Here is a 14,304-nt window from a genome sequence, read left to right on the forward strand (position 1 = left end):
GCCTAAGGGTCTTCTGCTAGTAAGTTCTGTGACTCAGGTGTTAACCTAGGCAGTCAATTCCCCATTCAAAATGCATGTGTAAAAGTTATCACACTTGGTTCACAGAATGTTCTTTGATAATCACTTTATCAACGATGATGCCTGATTTAACATTTTAAAAGTTATTTGGTTTTGTTGCCATGGATTATAGTGGTGATCTTACTATCAGTGAAGCCATGTCCTGTTCAGTTTATCATGACATAAAGAGAAAACAAAATAACTTTAACATTTCAAGGGCTATTGCCATTATTGATACAAAGATAGAACGAATAGAGTAATGGCCAATCTGATTTAAAGAGGCATTGATTTGATAAATGTAAAATATCAAAAATTTTGGCCAACAGCCTTCATTGTATATATGTAGATGTTCCTATGTCAGGAGATTGACTTCTCACAGTTAAAATGGAAATTAATTATAATTCACCATGATGATTCATTGAGGCTGAGAAGCAAACGAAGTAGCCACCTCCCCTTGATGAATTCCATCATCCCTTTTGCTTTCCATATTCAAGCAGTCTCAGAGAAGATGACAGATTCAGAAATGATTCACTGTCTGGCTTAGAACAGATCTTCAAAAGAAGAGAAAATGAGAAAGATTAGATTAGGACCATGTTTTGTCAGGAATGTATTGCATTTGACAATCTTCCCACTATATTGCAATCCCTAATCGTGTAAAATATACTTTGTAAGAGTTTGAACGTTTGCGTATCCACATTGAGATTCCATGAAGTGGCCCAGTTCTGGTGTCGGCCACTGTGGGTGATGTCTGTAAGCAGAGAAAGAAGTTCATCAGTTAAAATATTAGCTGATTTCTTCTTACACTTTCTCCTGTGCTCTCCCAAAGGGTAGGCAGTTCATGTGTCCTGCCTTTCCTCAAAGAAGATTGGTTTCTCTTTGGAATAGGGTTTGCTTGGCTGCCTTGTAACAGCTCTCTGATAGTCTCAAGAAATATTATGATTTAAAGATCTATTTTTTTATAATTGTGATTTTGAGAGTGACATTGTTTGTTGCTTTCAACACTAAAGGTTGGCTTAAACACAAATGGAAAGACTTGAGCTTGAGCTTGAGCTTGTAACTTATCTGGTGCTCCATGCATTGATTTTTAAATATATATCACTGATAGAAACCTTTATTTTAGCTACTCTGCATTGGTTTTCCACGAGAATCTAAGCGATTGTCAAGTATTTCTTAGTGTTAGAAATTGGTCCTGTACCCACTTTCTCTATCACCACCAACAGAACATACATACACACACACACACACACACACACAAGCGCTCACAGGTACACAATTTCCATTTACAACAATAGAATTGATAATATTACTTAGTTACTTATTTTTGGAAAAATTTGCCACTTGGACTCCTTCATTTAAGGAGTTTTATACCTTGGAACTTATAAATTTACTTACTAAAATATTTTATAAAAATTTTGTACATTCTTTCATAAGTATGATTGTTGAATATTAGTTTGAAGATTTCCAAATTGTAGAGAGTGATCCATTTTTTAATTTATTTCTTTATTTTGGCTGTGTTGAGTCTTCGTTTCTGTGCGAGGGCTTTCTCTAGTTGTGGCAAGCGGGGGCCACTCTTCATCACGTTGCGCGGGCCTCTCACTATCGTGGCCTCTCTTGTTGCGGAGCACAGGCTCCAGACGCGCAGGCTCAGTAGTTGTGGCTCATGGGCCTAGCTGCTCTGCGGCATGTGGGATCCTCCCAGACCAGGGCTCGAACCCGTGCCCCCTGCATTGGCAGGCAGATTCTCAACCACTGCGCCACCAGGGAAGCCCCTGATCCATTTTTTAATATTTCTTCAATTGGCCTCCCCATCTTTCCAATCCTGCCTTGTTCTCTTGGCTCCATTTCTATTATGCCACCCTTGGAGTAGAGCCAGGTTTTAGAGGTGGTGACAGAATTGTAGTGTTCAGGTATTGATATGACCAGGGGCTCAACGATGCCCACATACTCCCTCTTCCTCCTGCCCCTCTCCACACACAGCATAGGCACCCAGCCACAGCTACTCTCCCCCCTGTGATAACTACTGAGAGGTTTAACCACAAGGGATAAAGGCAAATGGGAAACAATGATTCACTTCACTGATTAGGTTCCCTGAAATCATAATCATCAAAATCCTTGATGCAAAGCTCTCTGGTAGTTTGGCTGGAAACAGGATTTAACTTGAAGCCTGAAGGGAAGAGGGGGGTTTCTTAAATCTTACCACCAACTGATGTAATTTGCGTACCCAAGGGCATCCTTTCTGTGAACAAATTAGACAAAAAAGAGAATAGAAAGATCTAGCCTAGGATAAGACTCAGGGGGCAGTCGGTTAACTAACCCAGCCCTGGGCAAACAGGAAAGGAAGTGAGAAAGCTGAAGATTGGATTTCCTGAAGATATAGTTTCCCTCCCCTTTGCCAGCTGAATGGGTCAGAGGAAGATATGGGAGTGTCTGACCTGGAAACATAATTTTTTAAAGAAATATTTTCCCCTTCACCACCATCATTTGTAAATGTGGTCCAAGCAGTATTTTGGAATCTTAGATTAATTCTCTAGAAAAGGAGGAATGTGGAAATAGAGTAAGAGTTTTCCCTTTTCTCCCATCCACAGTAATATCATACTGTCAGAGCAGAGCAAAACTTAGAAGTCATTTAATTCACATTTTTCACATGCCAAAACACACTGATTTCTCTTCCCTTTTATAATGTAAAGTAAAATGATTAGTATTTATATTATATATACACACATATATGGTAATTTGATTACCTGTTCCTTCAGATCTCCCCGTTGTCCTTTTTGTTTATCTCTCCATTGTTCTTTTTAGTTTCAATAACATTTCTTAAATCACATTTGCAGTAAAAACAGATGTTAAAACCTAGTTTTACAGTTGGATGCATTAAAGGAAGGAGCATGTCTTCATAGATAAAGAAAAGTGAAAATTTTGTATGATTCCCTATCATATGACAAGCAAAGAGCCAAGCCCCTTACATTCAAATACTGGTACTTATTTGGGTTTTTTTGTTCCTTATTCAAAGTCCTCAGTTATCAGATTGCAGATCTAGAAGTTTCTAACTACAAACCTAGGAACCAGTCCAGACTTATTTTTCCTTCTATGAGGACCTTCAAATGCCACAATTTTGAGATTTTCTTATGTACTGTTAGATCCATATATTTTAGTTTATTGCTGGACACTCAGTTTGATTCAACAACCAGACAAATTACAATTATTTTGTCTTTTGAAACCACAGTTTATGAAATTCTTATTCACAACTTCTGGAGAAGTACTACTGTCCCAGTAGAAGGAGTCTGGGGTTATAGAAGTTGTGAGACCTTGGCTCCAAAACTCATTTTCTCAGATTCTGGCCTCTTGAACCTCAATTTTATAACCTGGAATGAAGGGAAAAACGCCTGCCTTGACAAGCTTCCAGTGCTACTTCAAGAATAAAAATGGGGGGCTTCCCTGGTGGTGCAGTGGTTGAGAGTCCACCTGCCAATTCAGGGACACGGGTTTGAGCCCTGGTCTGGGAAGATCCCACATGCTGCGGAGCAACTAAGCCTGTGCACCACAACTGCTGAGCCCATGCACCACAACTACTGAAGCCAACACGCCTAGAGCCCATGCTCCGCAACAAGAGAAGCCACCTCAGTGAGAAGCCCACGCACCACAACGAAGAGTAGCCCCCCGGGCTTCCCTGGTGGCGCAGCGGTTAAGAATCCACCTGCCAATGCAGGGGACATGGGTTTGAGCCCTGGTCTGGGAAGATCCCACATGCCGCAGAGCAACTAAGCCCGTGCACCACACTACTGAGCCCACGTGCCACAACTATTGAAGCCCGCATGCCTAGAGCCCGCAACAAGAGAAGCCACCGCAATGACAAGGCCACACACCACAACGAAGAGTAGCCCCCGCTCGCCACAACCAGAGAAAGCCCGCGTGCAGCAATGAAGAACCAACACAGCCTAAAATAAATAAATTTATTAAAAAAAAAAAAGAGTAGCCCCCGCTCACCGCAAATAGAAAAAGCCCGCACACAGGAACGAAGACCCAAAGCACCCAAAAATAAATAAATTTTAAAAAAAGAAAAAGAATTAAAATGAGATATGAGGGCTTCCCTGGTGGCGCAGTGGTTGAGAGTCCACCTGCCGATGCAGGGGACGTGGGTTTGTGCCCCGGTCCGGGAGGATCCCACATGCCGCTGAGCGGCTGGGCCCGTGAGCCATGGCCGCTGAGCCTGGGTGTCCGGAGCCTGTGCTCCACAACGGGAGAGGCCACAACAGTGAGAGGCCCGCGTACCGCAAAAAAAAAAAAAAAAAAAAAAAAAAAGAGAGAGAGATAAGAGGATGCTGAAAATAACAGTGAGGTAGCAAGGCATTGTTTTTTGAGAGTCCTAATAAAAAATAGTAACCCCCAAGTAAGTTAATTCCTAAGTAATCTCTAAGAGTCTCTTTCTATAGACAGATATATATCTATATATTTATATCTATATAATATCTCTATATAATTTTCTGCCAAGAAATTGCCAGTCTGCTTTTTGCCAGACATAAACATACGCTGGCTTTAAAAAAAATTTTTTTTTAAATTATCTTTCTATATGTTAGTAAGAAGATTGATTCTTTGTATAAGAAACACTAGCAAAATGAAGTGCTGCTCTCCTGTGTCTCCGTCATAGGGCAGGTAAGGTTTTTGATGAAACTGGTATAGTTTTTGATGGTGGATTGTTTTAAAATTTAAAAATTGGACTGTTGTCTGTGGGGATCCTCGACTACTCAAATATATACAGAAAACTTCATTAAACAAAAATTAGGCTTTCTGGAGGTATTTTCTTTTTCCCAAGGAAAATAACATCATTTCGACTAGCATTTCCATTGCTCTTACATTTCCATAATGTTGGTGTTGGGAGAGCTATATCTGGATGCCTGTGGTGACTTTAGTCAACTGTTTTCTCATATTGCACCATTTCATTTTTTCTGCGCATCAGAAAATCTGTTGATAAGTGCTTATTTTTCTAAACGATTAACTCAAAAGGCAATTTAATTTGCTATCTCTATTAAGCTATTATCTAGGCCACATATTTTTGCCTGAGTCCTGTTTGCAGTGTCTAACAATAAGTTGCTTTTATTTATTTTTATTTTTGACTGGTTGAATAAACTTGCTGCATTCTGTCTTGTGAGTTGTTTCATTTCGAGTAAGATATACACAGTTCATCAACCTAGCCTCACTTGTCTTCATATATGGGATTTTCCTCTAGTTTAATAACAGACTGGGATGAGTTGTGTCTGCATGTGCCTACCTTAATTTTGGTTTAATTAATTCATTTTACTATTATTATCATACTGAAATCATTTATCAACTTTGAGGATATCTGTCCTGAAGAAAGTATTATTTGAGGGCTGGCCCTCAAAACAAAACAAAGAAGAAAGGCCTTCTTTTGTTCCATTCCATAAAATTAATATGAGCTCAGAGTAACTGAGCTCCTCTGCATGCCAGGCATGTAAGCTGGTCCACTTCCCTCAAAGTGGACAAGTAAGGATGTAGTCCCTCTTCCACTGATGGCATTAATGACACAGGTTGAACATTCCCATCTCATATTTTAGACATGGAAGGGACTTTGGAAATTCTTGAAGATAGTGGCCTTGTGAAGTACAGTGTTCAATTTTTATGCATATTACAAACCTTAGTTTTCCAAAGCAAGAACATACCTTATTTTTAAAAATCATACTTGAATTCATCATATTTTAGTTCAATTTAATCTCATTTCTCCAATATTGTGTCTTTAGTAGAGGATAGGCACCATTCTTTATATAAAGTTAGAGTCATAGGAAGTAATCATACATTCTCTGTTACCAATGATGGCTGTGAAGAAATCCTAGATAGATAAATATCTACTCGGCTTTTTTTTTTTTTTTTTGGCTGCGTTGCGTCTTCGTTGCTGTGCACGGGCTTTCCCTAGTTGCGGCGAGCAGCTATTCTTCATTGCCATACGAGCGGGCTTCTCATTGCGGTGGCTTCTGTTGTTGCAGAGCACGGGCTCTAAGCACGGGGCTTCAGTAGTTGTGGTGCACGGACTTAGTTGCCCTGCGACATGTGGGATCTTCCTGGACCAGATATCGAACCCGTGTCCCCTGCATGGGCAGGTGGATTCTTAACCACTGCACCACCAGGGAAGTCCTCTACTCATCTTTTTATTTTTTATTTATTTATTTATTTATTTATTTATTTATTTATTTATTTTTGCGGTATGCGGGCCTCTCACTGTTGTGGCCTCCCCCGTTGCGGAGCACAGGCTCCGGACGCGCAGGCTCCGGACGCGCAGGCCCAGCGGCCATGGCTCTCGGGCCCAGCCGCTCCGCGGCATATGGGATCCTCCCAGACCGGGGCACGAACCCGCATCCCCTGCATCGGCAGGCGGACTCTCAACCACTTGCGCCACCAGGGAGGCCCTACTCATCTTTTTAAAGTCACAAGTGAGAAGAATACTTAAGGTTTCTGTGAAACCCTCTTGGAAGGTTTCACATTAATCTTTTATAATTGTAACGGCTGCTAAAAAGGGACCCTGAAGCCAGGCAGCCATATCTCAGGTGGAATGAATAAATCCATTTACTCCTGTCTTTCATCCTAGATTCTCTTCTCAGACCTGTTCTTAATCATCCTTTCCGAGATGGACCCCCATGAAGACTTAACAAGGGTTAATTTTAGATAACATGAGTGTAAAACATATTCTCATCCTGAAGTTATTAAATGATAAAGCTTTCACAGGACTCTTTTGCAAGGAAAATGCTTCATAGCACAGAAAAATTAGCAACATATAGGTGGACTATAATGTTTCTTAAGAGTAAATATAACTAAAAGCAAGTAGGTAGAATTCTGGTGAAAAACCTTAAATTGTAGAAGATGAAAGACTTAAGACATTTTGGAATTGAGATTTCCTGAACAAGCTAGTATTTTAGTATCTTTTAAAAATATATTTTATACCTATTTTCAGTATCTTTTTTTTTGTCTGTTTCTTCTTACTAAATTATAGCCTGTGACTTAGGTGGTAGATGATTACTCTTGGCAAAATAGTCAAGGTCTCACATGGTTTGTTTATAAATTGCCTTCCCATCAGAACTTCTGCTGTGCCTGGAATTCCAGCCCCAGAAAGTAGGTGTCTCATCCTTTTTTCACTGAAGGCACTCTGTTCCACTCCAGTGGGACCAGAAGTAGAACACGTTTCGCCACTCTCAATTAATGATAAATTGCCAGGAATTTCTTGTTATGCGGCCACTCTCTGAGAAGAAATGCGAAGTAAGTTTTGCTCCTGATAAATAGGCTGAGTTTAGGCACCTGAGCCCTGAGCCCTGCAGAGCAAACTGTAGATATGGGTAGGGTGGATAAAGGAGCAGCTCTTGGAAGCTGTGTTCAGAGGCATCAATTTACTTAGCTTTTGAAAAATCCAAAAATTGCCAACTGTGGCAAAATGTTAAAAGCTGGTGAATCTGCATAAATGATGTAGGGGGCTCTTTGGATTATTCCTGTAACTTTAATTTGAAATTAGTTCCAAGTAAAAAGTTAAAAAAAAATAAAAGAGGAGATGTTAGCAGAGGAGTCTGAAGAGTTAAAATTGGACTTGGCCTAAATTTTGATTTCAACCTGTAGTCAAGTTTTGAATGATTTAATCACCCTTCCCAGGAGCTCTGCCAGCACTGAATTCCAAATCTTAACACATTGTTACCAAGCAAGGACTCCCTGCCTGATGTGCATAGAAGCCAATACTGTGACACCTTTGTTTGAGAAAGGAAACAGCTTTATTGCAGGTTGACTGGCAGGGAGGCAGGCAGGGCTTAAATCTGTCTCAGATCCAAGTTCCGGGCGAAATTTAAGGGGTTAGGGGAATTTCAAACTTGGAAGCTGATTGACTAGTCTCAAGTTACTTGTGCTGCTGGGAGCTGGATTTTCCGTATTGAAGGACTTCTCACTTCGTAAAGGGCACCAGTGGAAGCATTTCTATTCTTTGAGTTCTGTAGACTGAAGAGTCTTAAGTTCCAGGGTCAGCCTGGAGGCCTGGGTTCCTGTCTTGCACATGCGCACTGCTGTCTCTGTAAAATAACTCCAGGTTTGATTAATCAACAACCTGATTTAAGGGAGCAAAACCAATTTAAGCTGGTCAGTGTTTTACGTGCTGTTTCAATGTCCGTTGAGGGGCACCTTGATACAGTGTTTAAGCATGTGGACTTAGAAACAGGCTGCCTGGATGTGAGTCCCCACTTTTGCCAACTATAAGCTGGGTGACTTGAAGTCTGTTATTTACTGTCTGTTAATCACTTTCCTCAGCTGTAAAATGGGAATGACAACAGTACCTACTTCCTAAGGTTGCTACTAGAATGGAATGATTTAACATTTGTACAGTGTTGAAACCCTGGCTACTACAGCTCTATTGATGTCTGTTAAGATCGATACTAACCATCGTCATGTGAGCATTTTAACTTTAAAACAGTCATTTTCCAGTGACAGGAAAGAAGGGAGGACAGGTTATAATCAGCGGAGGCGAGGGAGGGCATTTTCAGTCTGTCAAGGATGAACTCATAGGAATACTTTTCCTGCCCTGTCCAAGTCTCTGGTCAAGGAAGTAAGCAGTGTCATTGCCCTCAGGTGTACTGGGGCTGCAAAGAGGTTTTGCAGATCATTGCTTTAAAGGTGCTGGGCTAGGAGCTACCTCTATCCTTTACTTCCTTAAATGGAAAATTTCAGGTCAATTGAGTGCTAACAGATGAAGTGAGATGATGTTATCCGGAATCAAGTCTATTTATCCTTTTAACCCATTTCACGCTTGTCAAAGCTTCCTTAGAGCACTGTTTTAGAGTTTCAAAGACCATTTATATGACATAAAGCCTTTACCACTCCAAGTGGGATTCCTGGGGCAGTCTCAGTAGCTCTGGGAGCTTGTTAGAAATGCAGAATTTTAGCTCCCTTCCCCCCCACACCTACTGAATCAGAATCTATTTTAAACAAGAACCCTAAGTGATTGCCCTGCACACTCAGGTTTGAGAAGCCTGGTAGAATCACTGCCTTGTTCCTAGAGCAGCATGAAAAATTCGGAAGTGACGTCTGGTTCTCCCCTTCCCCTACCTGCCCTCCCAGGGCTTCTTTATAAAATCCTGTTTTACTTTCTGTGCCCTTGAACAGACTTATGTTCTGCGCTCCGCCTGAATGGTAAATAGTCACATTAATTTGAATGATTCTCAAAACATGCAAGTATAGGCAAGCTACTGTAAGCCAAGTGTTTCTGGGAACCGTGCAATGGGAGAAGTCAGAAGATATGATGATAATTCACTTAATCTCAAGTTCATATGAGCAAGCATCAGGTAACTGCAAAATGTTTACATTTTGTTTTCTAATTTACCTGTAGTCCCACGCAGAGTGTCATTCAATATGCAGGGTTAATTAAGTTCTCAGTTCTGTTATGAAAAAAGTGCTGAAGCAGTTAGAATTTCTAACTCAGAAAATCAATTCAGTTGATGGGCTTTATTTCTAAAAGGAGCCACTCCCTTCCCTGTATATTTGCATATCGATTAGCCCCTTTCCATGGACATTTTGATATTTTAATTAGGTTTCCAGTGTTTTCAGTCACTGGATTAAAGACCCATGTCCTGTTCACTCCTCCCGGAGTGTGAGAGTTTGTTTAAAATTGCATTTTGTGGGCTTCCCTGGTGGCACAGTGGTTGAGAGTCCGCCTGCCGATGCAGGGGACACGGGTTCGTGCCCCGGTCCGAGAGGATCCCACATGCCGCTGAGCGGCTGGGCCCGTGAGCCATGGCCGCTGAGCCTGTGCGTCCGGATCCCATGCTCCGCAACGGGAGAGGCCACAACAGTGAGAGGCCCGCGTACCGCAAAAAAAAAAAAAAAAAAAAATTGCATTTTGTAAAAATCCTACATGGTAAAACTGTTTCGAGTCATCCTGCCCACTGCAGTTGTTTTATTTCTGGAATATACTCAGCTCATCTGTGGCCTAGAAGCAGGATCTTACTTTAGGGTATACCAAAAGAAGCTTGCACTTCTGTCAACCACATGGAAATGCCTCTGCATAGTACATTTTCTCTCTTTAGTAGTTGCTTGTTGTGGAAACTTACTGATTTAAAATTTTCCATCTATATCTACATACATATACATATATATACTCATATTTCTATCATTCTCCTATCTTTCTGTTTATGTTACATTTATAAGTGAATATATTTGTTAAATAGGTGAATATACCAGTGAAAGGCCATTACCATTGACAATTGTAAAAAAATAAATAAATAAATGTTCTGTAAGTTTAGAAAATAGGCCCTTAGATCTATCCTTGGAGGATAAGAAGTGGAAGCATCTGATTCTCAAATGTGCAAAAAAGAGTAGTTCAGGCTGTACCCATTATCTGGTGAGAAGGGACCCACCGTGTTGCCATCAGACCTCAGCGGTGTGCAGCTCACTACAGCTCCACCCAGCATGGCACTAGTCCCCATGATTTGGTGCATTTCATCTGAGAAGACTGTTCTGTACCTTCCTCAGATTTTTGTGTGTGTGGCTTTTGCCTCGGGCACCTGGGAGCTTTCTAACTATTTTCATTGTTATTAAATTTTAAAGAAAATCAAAGTTATGTCTACTGAGAACAGAAACGTGAGTCCCTGACAATGTTAAGAGTATCAGGTAGAAAACACAGCTATAGAAAGTCTATTAATAGGTAGGAAAAGGATCACCTAGTGTAAAAGAAGGGAGATAGAATGATATCGTGGTCAAGACTCAGGAGTTTTGGAGTCAAGCACATTGGATTGAAATCCTGACTCTACTACTACTGGTGGTTTGAACTTATTACTTGTCCTTCTAGAGTTTTGTTTTGGAATACTTTCAGGCTTATAAATAAACTTGGAAAAATTATTGAAAGGGCTCCCATATAGCTTTCACCGTGCTTCCCCAAATATTAACACCTTACTTACTCATGGTACAATTATCAATACCAAGAAATTAATGTTGGTGTGATACTCTTAATGAATCTATAAGGCCTTATTCACATTTTGTGAATTGTCCCCAAACCATCTTTTTTCCTATCCAGAATCCAATCTAGGACCTACATTGCATTTATTTGTCAAATATAGTCTCGTCTCCTCCAGCCTATGACAGGTTCTCCATCTTTCTTTATCTTTCATGAACTTGACATTTTGAAGAGTCTTTGCCAGCTATTTTGTACAATGATCCTGATTTGGGGTTTGTCTACTGCTTCTTCATGATTAAACACAGGTATCTGTTTTTGGCAAGAATACTAGGGGAATGATATACTTTGTCCTTCATCATGCATCACATCAGGAGGTACGTGATGTCAATATGACTGGTGATGTTAACTTTGACCACCTGCTTAAGATGATGTCTGCCAGATTTTGTTTCTTCACTGTAAACTTACTATTTTTCCTTTGGTAATTATCTAGTATCTTTGGGGAAGATACTTTCTGCATACCAACATCCTGTTTCTTGTCATACTTTCACCTAATTTTAGCATTCATACTTGCTAAATGCAGGCAAAATACTTAGCGTAATGTCTGATATATTAAATGCTAATTTCATCCTCCTAACACCAGTAAATACAGCAGTTATGATTATTTCAATATAACAAAACTGAAAACATCATAACGTTGCTGAGGAACACAATGTCTAATTGTCATATGATTCTATTAGAAAAGGAATATGCCTGCATTGATATTAGAAACAACATATATCAAATCATTTCCATCTACTTACTAGGAGTCAAACAGGGAGCTATTTTTATTTAGGAAATGAGTTTTAAGGAACTACTGCTATGCTAGACGCCTTCAGGTACATAATATAATCTTGACTCAGTGCTTATGAAGGTCCAGGTGTCATTTGGTCGTTTGATCCATAAAATAACCCTTTAAAGAAATGTGTTGACTACAGATGAGCAAACTGTGCCTTAAAGAGGTTAAATGATTTATGAAATCACACAGCTACAAAATACCAAAGCTGGGATGTAATTTCAAGTCTGTTAAAATATATGTATAGAAATTAATGATTAATCCATGAATTTATTCTTTTTTTTTTTTTTTTGCGGTACGCGGGCCTCTCACTGTTGTGGCCTCTCCCGCTGCAGAGCACAGGCTCCGGACGCGCAGGCTCAGCGGCCATGGCTTACGGGCCCAGCCGCTCCGTGGCATGTGGGATCTTCCCGGACCGGGGCACGAACCCGCATCCCCCGCATCGGCAGGTCGACCCTCAACCACTGCGCCACCAGGGAAGCCCCCATGAATTTATTCTTAAATAAATGGATACTGCCCATAATCTCTGGACCCTTTGCTGTAATGAACTCACGAGGTCAGCAGTTCCTAAAAGAGTAGTTACTACTAATTTTTTTCCCACAAGCTGCTTTCATCAAGACTATACCTTATAAAGATGAAATCAAGGCTGGGGGAACCAGAAAAGTATAACCTTATTACTGTAAATAAGAAGCTGTCTTAAAACAAAAGGCAGTTTTTATTAATGACTTTTTAAATGGCTTTTAGGATTATAAATGTGCCCACTCCAGATTCTTAACCTAATGGTTTCTGTCTTCAAGGTCTTACAAGCATTGACTAATTAATTTATCTTTGTATTACCACTGAGAAATAGTGTTTACATAGGTTTATAATTCTTGTGTTATTAAGAAAGAATTAGCAGAGATCATAATAATTAGTCAGAAGCCAGATGGCGATAGGCATAAGAAAAATATGTAAAAGAGGCAGTAAGAGGTGGGGACGCACTTAGAGATCTCTGAGTATGGCCCTAATTGCCTCTGATAGTCTGTTCCCAGCAGTGATTCCGCGGGGCATGCTGTGAAGGAGCATGATGTGGTTTTAAAAGTCACAGTCATATGTGGCTGTACCTGCCATAAATTTGCAACAGACCACCTAGAACCTATCTATATACTTCTGCAAACTTTTCAAAGCATGCTTCATAAATTTCTTCTCCCACCTGTGATACTTCTTATGCTTGTCTCAAAATTATGATACCCCTCCTTTCAAATAGCCAGCTTTCTGCAGAGTGTAAGGAATTAGCAAATTCAATTGATTTTATTTATGCCACACATGCTTGTTAAAATTTCACTTCTGAGTTTTCATTTTATATTTCGCCCTGTTAATTAATTTATTGAGTCTTCACATGACAATTTTCCGAAACGCTTCTTCCTTTTACATTAGATATTTCTTGTGGGATGAGATCCAAGATAGGAAAATGTTTCTGTCATGTACATCAATTAAGTCAACTAAATTTCAAGATTACGTTTCTTTTTTTGTTTACAGTGGCTTTTTGTGACAATGTCCAGGGTTCTGTTAGCCTTTTTGATTGCAGAAGGGTCCTTTGTGGCATTTACAATTTGGGGTGTTTTTTTTAATTATATAGTTAAAGGATATGTAATTAATTAGTGACACAGCAAGCCTTCTCACACCTAACCAAAATAGCTCTTCTTCCTGTATTCATCATTTCAGTTGGTGGATTATGGTCCACCAGTCCCCCAGCTAGAAACCTGTCCTACATTCTAGACAGCTCTTCCCCGCTCCCAGCTTTTATGTACAATTAATCACGATCCTTCCAGTTTTACTTTCTACATATATTTTCACAATCCCTTCCACTCCCATGCCTTCAGGTCTCATCTGGCTAGCTTCTGGTAATTCCTTTTAAAGAGTTTCAATGCCATCTCCTCTGGGTTAGGTGTTCTCTCTGGGTCCTTACTCTGACTCTGCCTGTTCCTACTTGTTTATCCTTCCGTGTTGCTCTCCTGCACCATCTTCTGAACTCCTTGAAGGAAGAAAGTGGGTTGGACTTACTGTATGATGCTCAGACCCTGATTAAGTGCCTGGTACATATAAGGTGTTGAATAAATGATTTCTGACTGCGTGAATGAATGAATGAACAAATAAAACTTTTCTTTAGCTCCCCCCATGCCTATTTTATATACCATACTGAGGTAAAATAATGATCCAATTACCCAGAGGGTAATTATACTGAATATATAATAAATTAGCTTAAAGCCCTTCACGAAATTCTAGTGCTTAATGATTTTTGTTTGTTTCAGTAGTTTGTGTGTGTGTGTGTGTCTGTGTTTGTATGTGTTTTAAGGAGGGATGATAATTTTCAAAAATTTGCCTTTAAGTGTAACACTTCTTATCACTTTATTTTCAATAGCTCAGTAATTAAGAGCATTGCCTTTGTTGTCTTTCAAATCTGGGTTTAAATTTTGGTTTCCCACTTAACCATTCTTAACCACCCTGATGC

The 14,304-nt window shown here is 40.0% G+C and overlaps 1 protein-coding gene across 1 annotated transcript in view; it reads left to right on the plus strand.

The window, feature by feature from the left end:
• The window catches only part of PLXDC2 (plexin domain containing 2), a 401,022-nt gene that overhangs the window by 194,416 nt on the left and 192,302 nt on the right, over positions 1–14,304 (plus strand). The window lies entirely within an intron of this gene.

The sequence above is a fragment of the Mesoplodon densirostris genome, chromosome 4, assembly GCF_025265405.1.
Source record: "Mesoplodon densirostris isolate mMesDen1 chromosome 4, mMesDen1 primary haplotype, whole genome shotgun sequence".
NCBI classification, from domain to species: Eukaryota; Metazoa; Chordata; class Mammalia; order Artiodactyla; family Ziphiidae; genus Mesoplodon; species Mesoplodon densirostris.